The sequence below is a fragment of the Triticum aestivum genome, chromosome 7B (genome assembly GCF_018294505.1).
Source record: "Triticum aestivum cultivar Chinese Spring chromosome 7B, IWGSC CS RefSeq v2.1, whole genome shotgun sequence".
Lineage (NCBI taxonomy): Eukaryota > Viridiplantae > Streptophyta > Magnoliopsida > Poales > Poaceae > Triticum > Triticum aestivum.
This window is the reverse complement of record NC_057813.1, coordinates 80,907,977-80,921,016: the sequence shown is the minus strand read 5'-3', so window position 1 is coordinate 80,921,016 and position 13,040 is coordinate 80,907,977.

The following is a 13,040-nucleotide window of genomic DNA, read 5'->3' as shown; positions in this document are numbered from 1 at the left end:
GCAGCATGCCAACATGAGTGACTAACAGGCTGTGTGGAACCTCTGCAACATCTTTTATGTGGCACTTGACAAGAACAGGCGCTTTGTTATGCCTGGGGCGCGGCCAGACCAGCAACTTGCCAAAACTTGAAACTGCTTTATGGACGTAATGCTCCGTCTGATAGTCCATGGGGAAAGCAAGGAGCATTATCCAAACTTCATATTCAAAAGCGGGCATGCGCATATTATGCCCCTCGTCATGGGAAACTAAAGAGAAGGTGGAATCCTGAGTTAGGGCATGCGGCCCCTCTCTAATCGCAGCATCTCTACTCTCCATATCCGCGAAAACTACACACCCAATCCCCAGTGGATAGATGAAATCATCAAGAAGCTCATACTCCAGATCAGCAACAATGATACGGCAAACTTCAGCTAGCCAATAATCCTTCAGATGATCCGGGACAGGGGGGTCAACAGAGACAATTGTGTATCTATCATGATTCAATGGAGGATCATCCACCACCATGACATGACACTGAACGCGGTGAGCAGGACCTCTGTCAAAAGTCGATCCAACTAGAGCAAAGTCAAACGGGCGCACAGGGAAGTTCGCCATCGCAGCAGGGCGCCGGTGAAGATCAGATGGGTTCTCTGGCGGCGAGGAGTCGATGGTGGTTTTTGGAGGAGGTGACAATGGTGGCGTGCTCGAGGGAGGCGGCTCTGCAAACGATTGGTGATTTTGGCAGGTGGAATTGACTAGACGAGGAGGAGGGAGTCGTATCGACAAGCAATGAGAAGCGGCCATGTCTGATGGGCTGGAGATATTCTGTTTCCGAATCCAAACTTTGTGCACCTGTGTATCCCGAATAGTATGGGCCATACCAACCTTCGCAGGATTATCTGCCATAGAAGATAGCGCGGTTTTCTTAGGTAGGATCTCATCAGAAACTGGAGCGTGCAAACTAGTATGTGCCCATCGCACTTTGGGCAGTCGGCCGCAAATATTGGGCCGATGGGCCCTATGGATAAGGTGATGACAAAGCGAGCAACGCCGAAGCCCAGGGCAGTTTATTGTCCTGTGACCATCAGATAAGCAAGCCAAGCACTTCCATGAAGATGTCAGGCGGCCCAATATGCATGGCTCATGACGTGAACGTGTCGGAACAGCAGGCTGGCTCGAGCCAGAGGAGTAACACAAGCAATTTCCAGACTCATCACTGCAACCTTGACAAAAAAACCCAGAGCAAGTTAAGGGTGAATGACCAAACCTATCACAATGAGAGCAATGCTTGAGCCGATCATAGATGTATTCCTTAGTGGGTATATTAGTAACATTCACCATTATCTTGACAGAATCATCATCATATCCGGCCTGCCACCCATCAAGGATATGGAAAAGAGTTTCATCAGGAATTTCATCCCGTAAACCCTGGAAGAATCGATGGCCACGGAAGGAAGAGAGTGAGATATGAGAATCGGCCAGATGTCGTACATCAAAACCCCCAAAACAGAAAAGTGATTCTGTTCCTAAGAATCCGGACCAGATAAACTTCCACGAGAAACCTCCGGTGGGATGGCGTCGCCGGAATGTGTTGCCGTCGGTGAGGTTAACAATCCCAAGTTATGAAAAACCTTGAGAAATGCAGAATCAATACAAATATTGGATGAGGGCCACTTGGATTTAATTGTCGGACCTGGCGAAGATGCCAAACCACTTAACTCAGTGTCTGCATGCCAACCAACCATCGGAGGTCTCGAATTGGCACCACGGTGCAGATGAAAATGACAAATGAAGTCCGTCCAGATGCGATCTCGTAGGCCAAAGATGAAATGTCCCACACGATTTGAAGCCATCGAGAACCAAAAACGGTGATCACCCAAGCGAATAACCTTGAAACCATCACTGAGGCCTCCAATACAAGATTGAAGAGCCAATCCAACAGATTCCACCGAGAGAGGAAAAGAGGCCGAGGAGAAAGAAACTTCAAGGAAGAACTCCTTGAAGTTAGGGTTGGGGACGAAGTGGACCGTAGATCCAAAATGTTTACGCACATAAAGAAGGAAGCTTTGACTCTCATAAGCCCCTTCCAAAACGACGAGTCTGTCGGTCTCACTGTCGCCTAGGACAACGTCTTGGACTGCAGATACTTACTACGTAGAATCTGTGCCCACGTGGCCTCAGTTTCAATTGAAAGTTTATACAGTCACTTACTGAGAAGACATCTGTTTTTGACTTCAAGATTCTCAATACCAAGGCCCCCCTGGTCCTTTGGTCGATAGATGATATCCCATTTGGCGAGTCAGTATTTTATCTTTAGTTCATCACTGTGCCAAAAGAACCGGGATCGATAGAAGTCCAGCCTTTTCCTAACACCAACTGGGACTTCGAAGAAAGATAAGAGAAACATAGGCATACTCGCGAGCACCGAATTAATAAGGATCAGTCGGCCTCCATATGACATGAGTTTGCCCTTCTAGCAGCTAAGTTTCTTCTCAAACCGGTCTTCGATGCTCTTCCATTCTCTGTTTGTTAGTTTACGATGGTGAATGGGTATACCTAAGTACATGAAAGGTAACGCCCCCAATTCGCATGCAAACAATTGCCTATAAGTCTCTTGTTCCTCATTGGCTCTACCAAAGCAGAACAACTCGCTTTTATGAAAATTGATCTTCAATCTAGTCAATTGTTCAAATAAGCATAACACCAACTTCATATTTCTCGCTTTTGCCAAGTCGTACTCCATAAAGATGATTGTATCATCAGCGTACTGCGGGAGGGACACACCACCATCAACTAGATGAGGCACCAAGACACCCACTTGACCGGCCTCCTTTGCCCTTCCTATCAGAATTGCCAACATGTCAACCACAATGTTGAACAAAATAGGATACACTGGATCACCTTGTCTCAGGCCCTTGTGTGTCTGGAAATAATGACCTATGTCGTCATTCACTTTAATTCCAATACTCCCTTTTTGTGTGAAAGATTCTACCTGGCGTCGCCAAGCTTCATCAAAACCCTTCACGCGTAAGGTCTGTTGAAAGAAAGGCCATTTGACTTTGTCGTACACTTTCTCGAAATCCACCTTGAAAACTACTTCATCTAGCTTTTTCGTGTGAATCTCATGGAGCGTTTCATGAAGGACCACAACCCCTTCAAGGATGTTCCTGTCCGGTATGAAAGCAGTTTGGGTAGGCTGCACCACAGCATGCGCGATCTGTGTGAGCCTATTAGTCCCGGCCTTGGTAAATTTTTTGAAACTAACATTAAGAAGATAGATGGGCCTGAATTGCTCAATTCTCACAGCCTCTGTTTTCTTAGGAAGAAGGGTTATCATTCCAAAATTCAGTTGAAAAAGCTTAAGCTGCCCAGAGAAGAGATCATTGAACAAAGGCAACAGATCCCCCTTAATAATATGCCAACACTTCTTATAAAACTCAGCCGAAAATCCATCCGGGCCGGGAGCCTTATTATTTTTCATTTGCGATATGGCCTCAAACACTTCTTTCTCGGTAAAAGGAGCCGCCAAAATATCGTTCTCCACTGCTGTTAGTTGAGGAACATCCTCAATCCTGGACTCATCCATAGACACACAGTTATCCTCTGGGGGTCCAAACAACTGCTTGTAATACTCGGTAATGTATAATTTTAGGTTTTCCTGTCCTAAAATTGTTCCTTCATCTTATTCAAGCTGAAAGATCCTCTTCTTTCTGTGTTTACCATTAGCGATCATGTGAAAGAATTGAGTGTTTGCGTCCCCCCGGACTACTCGTCGGACCTTAGCCCGCAACGCCTGAGGGAGTCCTGGATTAGGGGGTATTCATACAGCCGGACTGTATACTTTGGCCGGACTGTTGGACTATGAAGATACAAGATTGAAGACTTCGTCCCGTGTCCGGATGGGACTCTCCTTTGTGTGGAAGGCAAGCTTGGCAATTCGGATGTGTAGATCTCCTTCTCTGTAACCGACTCTGTGTAACCCTAGCCCCCTCTGGTGTCTATATAAACCGGACGGTTTAGTCCGTAGGACAAGAACAATCATAATCATCATAGGCTAGCTTCTAGGGTTTAGCCTCTACAATCTCGTGGTAGATCAACTCTTGTAATACTCATATCATCAAGATCAATCAAGTAGGAAGTAGGGTATTACCTCCATCGAGAGGGCCCAAACCTGGGTAAACATCGTGTCCCCAGCCTCCTGTTACCATTAGCCTTAGACGCACATTTCGGGACCCCCTACCCGAGATCCGCCAGTTTTGACACCGACATTGGTGCTTTCATTGAGAGTTCCACTGTGTCATCATGATAAGGCTTGATGGCTCCTTCAATCATCAACAACACTACGGTCCAGGGTGAGGTTTTCCTCCTCGGACAGATCTTCGTATTCGGCGGCTTCGCACTGCGGCCAACTCGGTTGGCCATCTGGAGCAGGTCGACAGCTACGCCCCTGGCCGTCAGGTCAGGTTTGGAAACTTGAACTACACGGCTGATATTTGCGGAGACTTGATCTTCGACGGATTCAAGCCTGTGTTAGGAGCGTCGAACAGTCACGACACGCATGACTAAGATCTGCCATTGGACGATGTTCGGGATATGCACCTATAGCTGCCCCGACCCTTAATCTAGAGCAGGTTGCGCCATCCGAGGACGGGTGGATCAACCCCGCCACGGAGGTCGCACATTCATCGGTGATGGAGCCGAACACAGACTCCACCTCTCAGGAAATCTGTGTCACCAGACCCCCGGACTTGTCTCCGGACTTAGGTTACAGACCGTGTGCATCCATGCCCATGGAATCTGATTGGGCACCGATCGTGGAGTTTACCTCCGCGGATATCTCTCAAAACTCACCCTTTGGTGACATGCTAAATTCATTGAGCTCTCTCTCTTTATCAGGAGACTCTTGGTCGAACTATGTCCGGCTCGAGTGGGATGCAGACGACGAAGAAATTCACTGCCCACCCACCACACACTTAATAGCCACTGTCGATGACTTAACCGACATGCTAGACTTCGACTCTGAAGACATCAACGGTATGGATGTCGATGCTGGAGATGATCAGGAACCACCACCCATGGGGTGTTGGACAGCCACCTCATCATATGATATATACATGGTGGACACACCCAAGGAGAACAATGGCGACAAAAAGGACGCCATAGAGGATAATCCCCTCGGGCAGAAACCAAAGCGACGGTGCAGGCGCCGCTCTAAGTCCAGCCACAGTAAAAATAGCAATGATGGCGCAAGGAAACGACGACCCCATGGACCCAGTGATGGAGCAGGATGAGCCAGGGCACGTCGAATATAATCCGGAGCAGACGCCCGATCACGACGACCCCGAGGGTAAAACTCATCAACCTGCCTCCGGAGAGGACAGTCCGGACGACGACACATTCATCCCGGAAAAACACTTGGAACAAGAGAACCTCCACAGAAGGCTTATGGCCACCGCGAGGAGCCTGAAGAAGTAGAAGCAAAGGCTTAAGGCCATGCAGGATACGCTCAACCGCAGATGGAACAAAGTGCTAGACTCTGAAGAAAAATATGGCGACGATCACCACACAAAGAGCTACCCAAAGCGCAAGCTGCTGCCCGAATTCGACGACGAGGCCATAGAGCCCATCCGGCCGAAGAATAATACGGCTGATCAGCCGGACCGACCACCTCGTGGCCGCGACAGAGCAGCTATTGACGTTGCACACAAGCCAGCACACGATTTACGTGAGCTCCTGGACAAAAAGGCTGGTGCGACCAGGTCCATCTATGGATCTAGAGGACGTTCTCTGGCGCAAGATCATAGCCACCAAAACGATCATATTAATCGAATACCAGTTCAGAATCAATCCCGAACACAACAACCGTCCACAGCATGCCACGACACATCCAATTACAGGGGTGCCGCACACCCCCTGTGCTTCACTGACGAAGTGTTGGATCATGAATTTCCACAGGGACTCAAACCCGTAAATATAGAGGCATACGACGGAACGACAGACCCTGGGGTCTGGATTGAGGACTTTATCCTTCATATCCACATGGCTCGTGGAGATGATCTCCATGCCATTAAATATCTGCCCCTCAAGTTGAAAGGACCAGCTCGACACTGGCTGAAAAGCCTCCCCGAAAACTCAATTGGAAGTTGGGAGGAACTTGAGGATGCTTTCAGGGTCAATTTTCAAGGGACCTATGTCCGACCCCCGGATGCACATGATTTAAGTCACATAATATAATAGCCCGGAGAGTCAGCCCGTAAGCTTTGGAACAGATTTCTCACTAAGAAGAATCAAATTGTTGATTGTACGGATGCCGAAGCCTTAGCGGCCTCAAGCACAGTATCCGAGATGAATGGCTCGCCAGACACCTCGGCCAAGAAAATCCGAGGACAATGGTGGCCCTAACAAGCCTTATGACCCGCTTTTGCGTGGGTGAGGGCAGCTGGTTGGCCCGTAGAGGCACCAGCGACTCAGGCACATCCGAAATTAGGGATGGCAAAGGGAAGCCACGACGCAATAAAAACAAGCGTCGAAACAACGATGAGAGTCCGGACAACACGATGGTCAATGCCGGATTCAGGGGCTCTCGACCTGGTCAACGGAAAAAGCCATTAAAGGCAGCAGGGATGGACCATCCAACCTAAATAAGGTTCTAGACAGATTATGTCAAATTCATGGCACCCCCGAAAAACCTGCAAACCACACCCACAAAGAATGTTGGGTCTTCAAGCAGGCCGGCAAGCTAAACGCTGAACAGAAAGGAAGGGAGACACCAAGTGAGGACGAGGATGAGCCTCGCTAGCCGAACACTGGGGGACATAAAAAATTCCCACCAGAAGTCAAAACAGTGAATATGATCTACGCAACTCATATACCGAAGAGAAGGCGCAAACGCACACTCAGAGGCGTATACACTGTAGAGCCCGTCGCCCCCAATTTCAACCCTTGGTCGGCCTGTCCGAAAAAATTCCCACCAGAAGTCAAAACAGTGAATATGATCTACGCAACTCATATACCGAAGAGAAGGCGCAAACGCGCACTCAGAGACGTATACGCTGTAGAGCCCGTCACCCCAAATTCAACCCTTGGTCGGCTTGTCCGATCACTTTTGATCACAGGGATCATCCGACTAGTATCTGATACGTCTCCAACGTATCTATAATTTATGAAGCATTCACGCTATTATATTATCTGTTTTGAATGATTATGGGCTTTATTATACACTTTTATATTACTTTTGGGACTAACCTATTAACCGGAGGCCCAGCCCATATTGCTATTTTATTGCCTATTTCAGTATTTCGAAGAAGAATATCAAACGGAGTCCAAATGGAATAAAACCTTCAGCAGCGTTATTTTTGGGAAGAATATCACCCATGAGACTTGGAGTTCACGTTAGAAGAGCCTCGAGGAGGCCATGAGATAGGAGGGCGCACCCCCCTACTGGGCGCGCCCCCCTGTCTCGTGGGCCCCTCGAGCACCTCCCGACTGACTTCTTTCGCCTATATAGTCCCACGTACCCTAAAAACATCCACGGAGAAGATAGATCGGGAGTTCCGCCGCTGCAAGCCTCTGTAGCCACCAAAAACCTCTCGGGAACCCTTCCCGGCACCCTGCCGGAGGGGGGATCCTTCACCGGTGGCCATCTTCATCATGTCGGCGCTCTCCATGACGAGGAGGGAGTAGTTCACCCTCGGGGCTGAGGGTATGTACCAGTAGCTATGTGTTTGATCTCTCTCTGTCGTGTTCTCTCTCATGTTCCCTCTATGGCACGATCTTGATGTATCCCGAGCTTTGCTATTGTAGTTGGATCTTATGATGTTTCTCCCCCTCTACTCTCTTGTGATGAATTGAGTTTCCCCTTTCAAGTTATCTTATCGGATTGAGTCTTTTATGAGAACACTTGATGTATGTCTTGCCATGCTTATCAGTAGTGACAATGGGATATCATGTGCCCTTGATGTATGTTTTGGTGACCAACTTGCGGGTTCCGCCCATGAACCTATGCATAGGGGTTGGCACACGTTCTTGACTCTCCGGTACAAACTTTGGGGCACTCTTTGAAGTACTTTGTGTTCGTTGAATAGATGAATCTGAGATTGTGTGATGCATATCGTATAATCATGCCCACAGATACTTGAGGTGACATTGGAGTATCTAGGTGACATTAGGGTTTTGTTTGATTTGTGTCTTAAGGTGTTATTCTAGTACGAACTCTTGAATAGATTGATCCGAAAGAATAACTTTGAGGTGGTTTCGTACCCTACCATAATCTCTACGTTTTTTCTCCGCTATTGGTGGCTTTGGAGTGACTCTTTGTTGCATGTTGAGGGATTGTTATATGATCTATCTATGTTATTATTGTTGAGAGAACTTGCACTAGTGAAAGTATGAACCCTAGGCCTTGTTTCCTAGCATTGCAATACCGTTTACGCTCACTTTTATTGCTCGTTACCTTGCTGTTTTTATTATTTCAGATTACAAAAACCTTTATCTACTATCTATTTTGCACTTGTATCACCATCTCTTCGCCGAACTAGTGCACCTATACAATTTACCATTGTATTGGGTGTGTTGGGGACACAAGAGACTCTTTGTTATTTGGTTGCAGGGTTGTTTGAGAGAGACCATCTTCATCCTATGCCTCCTACAGATTGATAAACCTTAGGTCATCCACTTGAGGGAAATTTGCTAATGTCCTACAAACATGTGCACTTGCAGGCCCAACAACGTCTACAAGAAGAAGGTTGTGTAGTAGACATCAAGCTCTTTTCTGGCGCCGTTGCCGGGGAGGTTAGCGCTTGAAGGTATATCTTAAGATCTTGCAATCGAATCTTTTTGTTTCTTGTTTTATCACTAGTTTAGTTTATAAAAGAAAACTACAAAAAAATGGAGTTAAGTTTGTCTCGTACGCTTCGTCTTTTTAATATCTTTCATGAGTATGATGGAAAGGAAAATTGTGCTCAAGTGCTAGAAGAAGAATGCTTTAAAATGCTTGGTACTAAATCTTTGAATGATGAGAATGATTGCAATGTTGTTAGTATAAACTCCTTGAATATCCATAGTATTAATGATGGTTGCTCTAGTCATGATGAAAATATCTCTTATGAGCATGTCAACTTTTGTGGAGTGCATGTTTGCATGAACACACCAAATAGAGAAGATATTTGTTTCAAGAGGCATAAGCATTTAGAAACTAAATGGTTGCATGAAAGGCTAGGTGTGAGTGCTGAAAATTTAAAATTCCTTTGCCGTACATGTGAACTTTGCAATGAACGTGGTCATTTACATCTCCTATGCAAATTGTTTCATGATTGAATCGTGTCCAAAAATTGTGATGATTTGATCTCCATTGCTCATTACAATGAACTTAGTTTGCTTTTGGGTTATGAAGAATTGAAACGTTTACTTAAGGACCTTCCAGAATTTGCCCATAAGAAATTCCTTGATATTGATCTAGAAAAGATTTATTTGTTTTGTGCGGAGAATTGCATTGAAAATCCTTATATTGCCAATTACCTAAAGAAAAGAAAGCAAATAGAAGATGATGAAATACTAATGAAAGGGAAGAGACTTCCCAATATCCTCCTATTATTTCTCATGATGAATCAGGTAACGAGGATGAGCTTTCTATTCAACAAATCTCATTAATAAGGAGCTCAAAGAGGAAGGTTGAACCCACACATAATATTAAGAAGAAAAAGAAAAGAAGGAGCAACAAAGGTAGAAAGGTATCCCTCCCATATGATGTTGCTCCGACTACTCATTGTGATGATGATAATTGCTATACTATTGGTGCTATCAATATTTTTAATGATGATAGTGATTATGCTTATGGTATGAAAGGGCCCAAGCTTGGGGAAGCTATGTTTGATGAGGATGAAATATTTGAGAATATATTTGCTAGAATTAATGTTTGTCCCAAGCTTGGGGATGCTATGTTTAATGAAGATGATATTTTTAACGTCCCAAGTTTTGATATGCAAAGTTGTTATGATGATAGCATGCCTCCTACTTATGATGATTATATTGATGAAAGTGGGTTTGGAAGAGTGTCAACTTTAGGAAGTAGTGATCCCACTATTTTGGAGGATGTTTAATCTTATTGTGATGAATATGAAAGTGGATTTGGAAGAGTGTCAACTTTATTTAATGATTTCACTATCTTGGGAGAGGTTTCCATCGATTATGATGAGAACGAAGTTGCTACTTATGATGATTATTGTGATGAAACTTATGCTATAAAAAGTAGTGATGATTATATTTATAAATCTTGTCATGATTATGATTACCCTTTTTCTGAACATTACTCTTTTAATGTGGAAACAATTTTTAGTGTTCAAGTCTCTTATGATACTCTCACTATTCCGAATGAGAAGAATTGCTTATGTGGAGAATAGTAAATTTTCTATGCTTGTAGATCATGAAAAGAATGCTTTAGGTGATGGTTATATTGTTGAATTCATTCATGATGCTACTGAAAATTATTATGAGGGAGGAATATATGCTTGTAGGAATTGCAATAATGTCAATTTTCCTCTCTATGTGCTTAAAATTTTGAAGTTATGCTTGTTGTGCCATCCTATGCTAGTTGATTATTGTTCCCATAAGTTGTTTGCTCACAAAATCCCTATGCATAGGAAGTGGGTTAGACTTAAATGTGTTAGTCATATTCTTCATGATGCTCTCCTTATGTTTCAATTCTTATCTTTTATGTGAGCATCATTGCCATCATCATGTCTAGCTAAAAAGGCATTAAAGAAAAGCGCTTGTTGGGAGACAACCCAATATTTATCCTTACTGTTTTTGTGTGTCCACATGATTATGATACTGTATTAATCATGTTTTATAGCTTTTGTTTCAATAAAGTACCAAGTAGAACCTTTGGGAAGACTTGGGTGAAGTTTATGTGATCTTGCTGTGAAAAACAGAAACTTTTGCACTCACGATATTAGCTTCCATTTTTTACTGGAGAGTGATTTTAGGTTGATTATTTTTTAAGATGATTAATAGATAAATTACTCAGATCCATCAATTTATTTCATAATTTTTGGAGTTCCAGAAGTATACATTTCATACAGATTACTACAGACTGTTCTATTTTTGACAGATTCTGTTTTCTATGTGTTGTTTGCTTATTTTGATGAATCTATGGCTAGTATTAAGTGGTATGAACCATAGAGAAGTTAGAATACAGTAGATATTACACCAATATGAATAAATAATGAGTTCATTACAGTACCTAAGTGGTGGTTTTATTTTCTTTTACTAACGAAGCTTACGAGTTTTGTTTTGAGTTTTGTGTGGTTGAAGTTTTCAAGTTTTGGGTAAAAGATTAAATGGACTATGGAATAAGGAGTGGAAAGAGCTTAAGCTTGGGGATGCCCAAGGCACCCCAAGGTAATATCCAAGGACAACCAAGAGCCTAAGCTTGGGGATGCCCCGGATGGCATCCCCTCTTTCGTCTTTGTTCATTGGTAACTTTACTTGGAGCTATATTTTTATTCACCACATGATATGTGTTTTGCTTGGAGCGTCATTTTATTTTGTTAGTATTTGCTTGCTGTTAGTTAGAATAATGTTTTGCATCTTTATTTTCAATAAAAATGTCAAGGATAGTCTTTACCATGCTTGTTTTGCTAGTATACATGTTGCTGTTTGAAAATAGAAAGTTTACCGCTGTTGCAAAAATTCCCTAGAAAAGTCAGAGGGTGGTATAATGTTGAATATTTTTGCATATTGAGCTCTGATAAATTTATTACAGTGGGAGTTTTCTCTCATAATTGTTGGAGTTAGGGAAGTATTGATACTCTTGCATTCTTTACAGACTGTACTGTTTTGGCAGATTGCTGTTATGTTTGTATTGTTTGCATATGTTTGCTTGTTTAATGATTCTATTTGAGGATAGGAGTATTAAATATGCAGATGCATTTAGTATGCAATGTTGAATAATAATGTTAGTGATTTGTTACAGTAGAAGATGATATGGTTTGCATTGGTTTATACTAACCTATCTCACGAGTTCTTTTTGAGTTTGTTGTGAATGAAGCTTTTGATAAAAAGACAAACCATGATATGAGAGGAATTAAGGAGACACAAAAGTTCAAGCTTGGGGATGCCCAAGGCACCCCAATATAATATTTCAAGAAGTTTGCATCTAAGCTTGGGAATGCCCCGGTAGGCATCCCACCTTTCTTCTCCAACAATCATCGGTTAGTATCGGTTGAGCCTAAGTTTTCGCTTCTTCACATGAGTTGTGCTATCCTTGCAATGTCATTTTATTTTGTTTTGCTTGCTTCCTGAATACAATACCAAGATTTGAAATTCTTTAATGAGAGAGAGTCTTCACATAGTTGCTTAATTATTTAGCTACTCATTGATCTACACTTATATCTTTTTGGAGTAGTTTTTCATTTACTCGTGTGCTTCACTTATATCCTATGAGTAAATGGTTGAATGAGTTGATTGTCATAAATATGAAATTATGCCTCATTTTCTTATCCCATGGGGAGTAATGACTTCACATCTAAGAAGTAGAGGATGTAAATTTATTGACGGTTAGCAAGCATTGTATTAGTCATTTGAACAATTCATGAAGAATATTGAAGGAAGGGAGATTCACATATAAATATATTATCATAGACATCTTTTATAATTGTGAGCACTCATTATGTATGACATGCTAAAGAGTTGATGTTGGACAAGGAAGACAACGTAATGGGTTATGTTTTCTCGCATCTCAGTTAAAGTATATTGTCATGGATCATTCAAACATGTTGAGCTTGCCTTCCCCCCTCATGCTAGCCAAAAATTCCTAGCACCAAGTAGAGATACTACTTGTGCTTCCAAATATCCTAAAACCCAGTTTTTGCCATGAGAGTCTACCATACCTACCTATGGATTGAGTAAGATCCTTCAAGTAAGTTGTCATCGGTGCAAGCAATAAAAATTGCTCTCTAAATATGCATGACTTATTAGTGTGGAGAAAATAAGCTTTGTACGAACTTGTTATGGAAGCAATAAAAGCGACGGACTGCATAATAAAGGTCCATATACAAGGGGC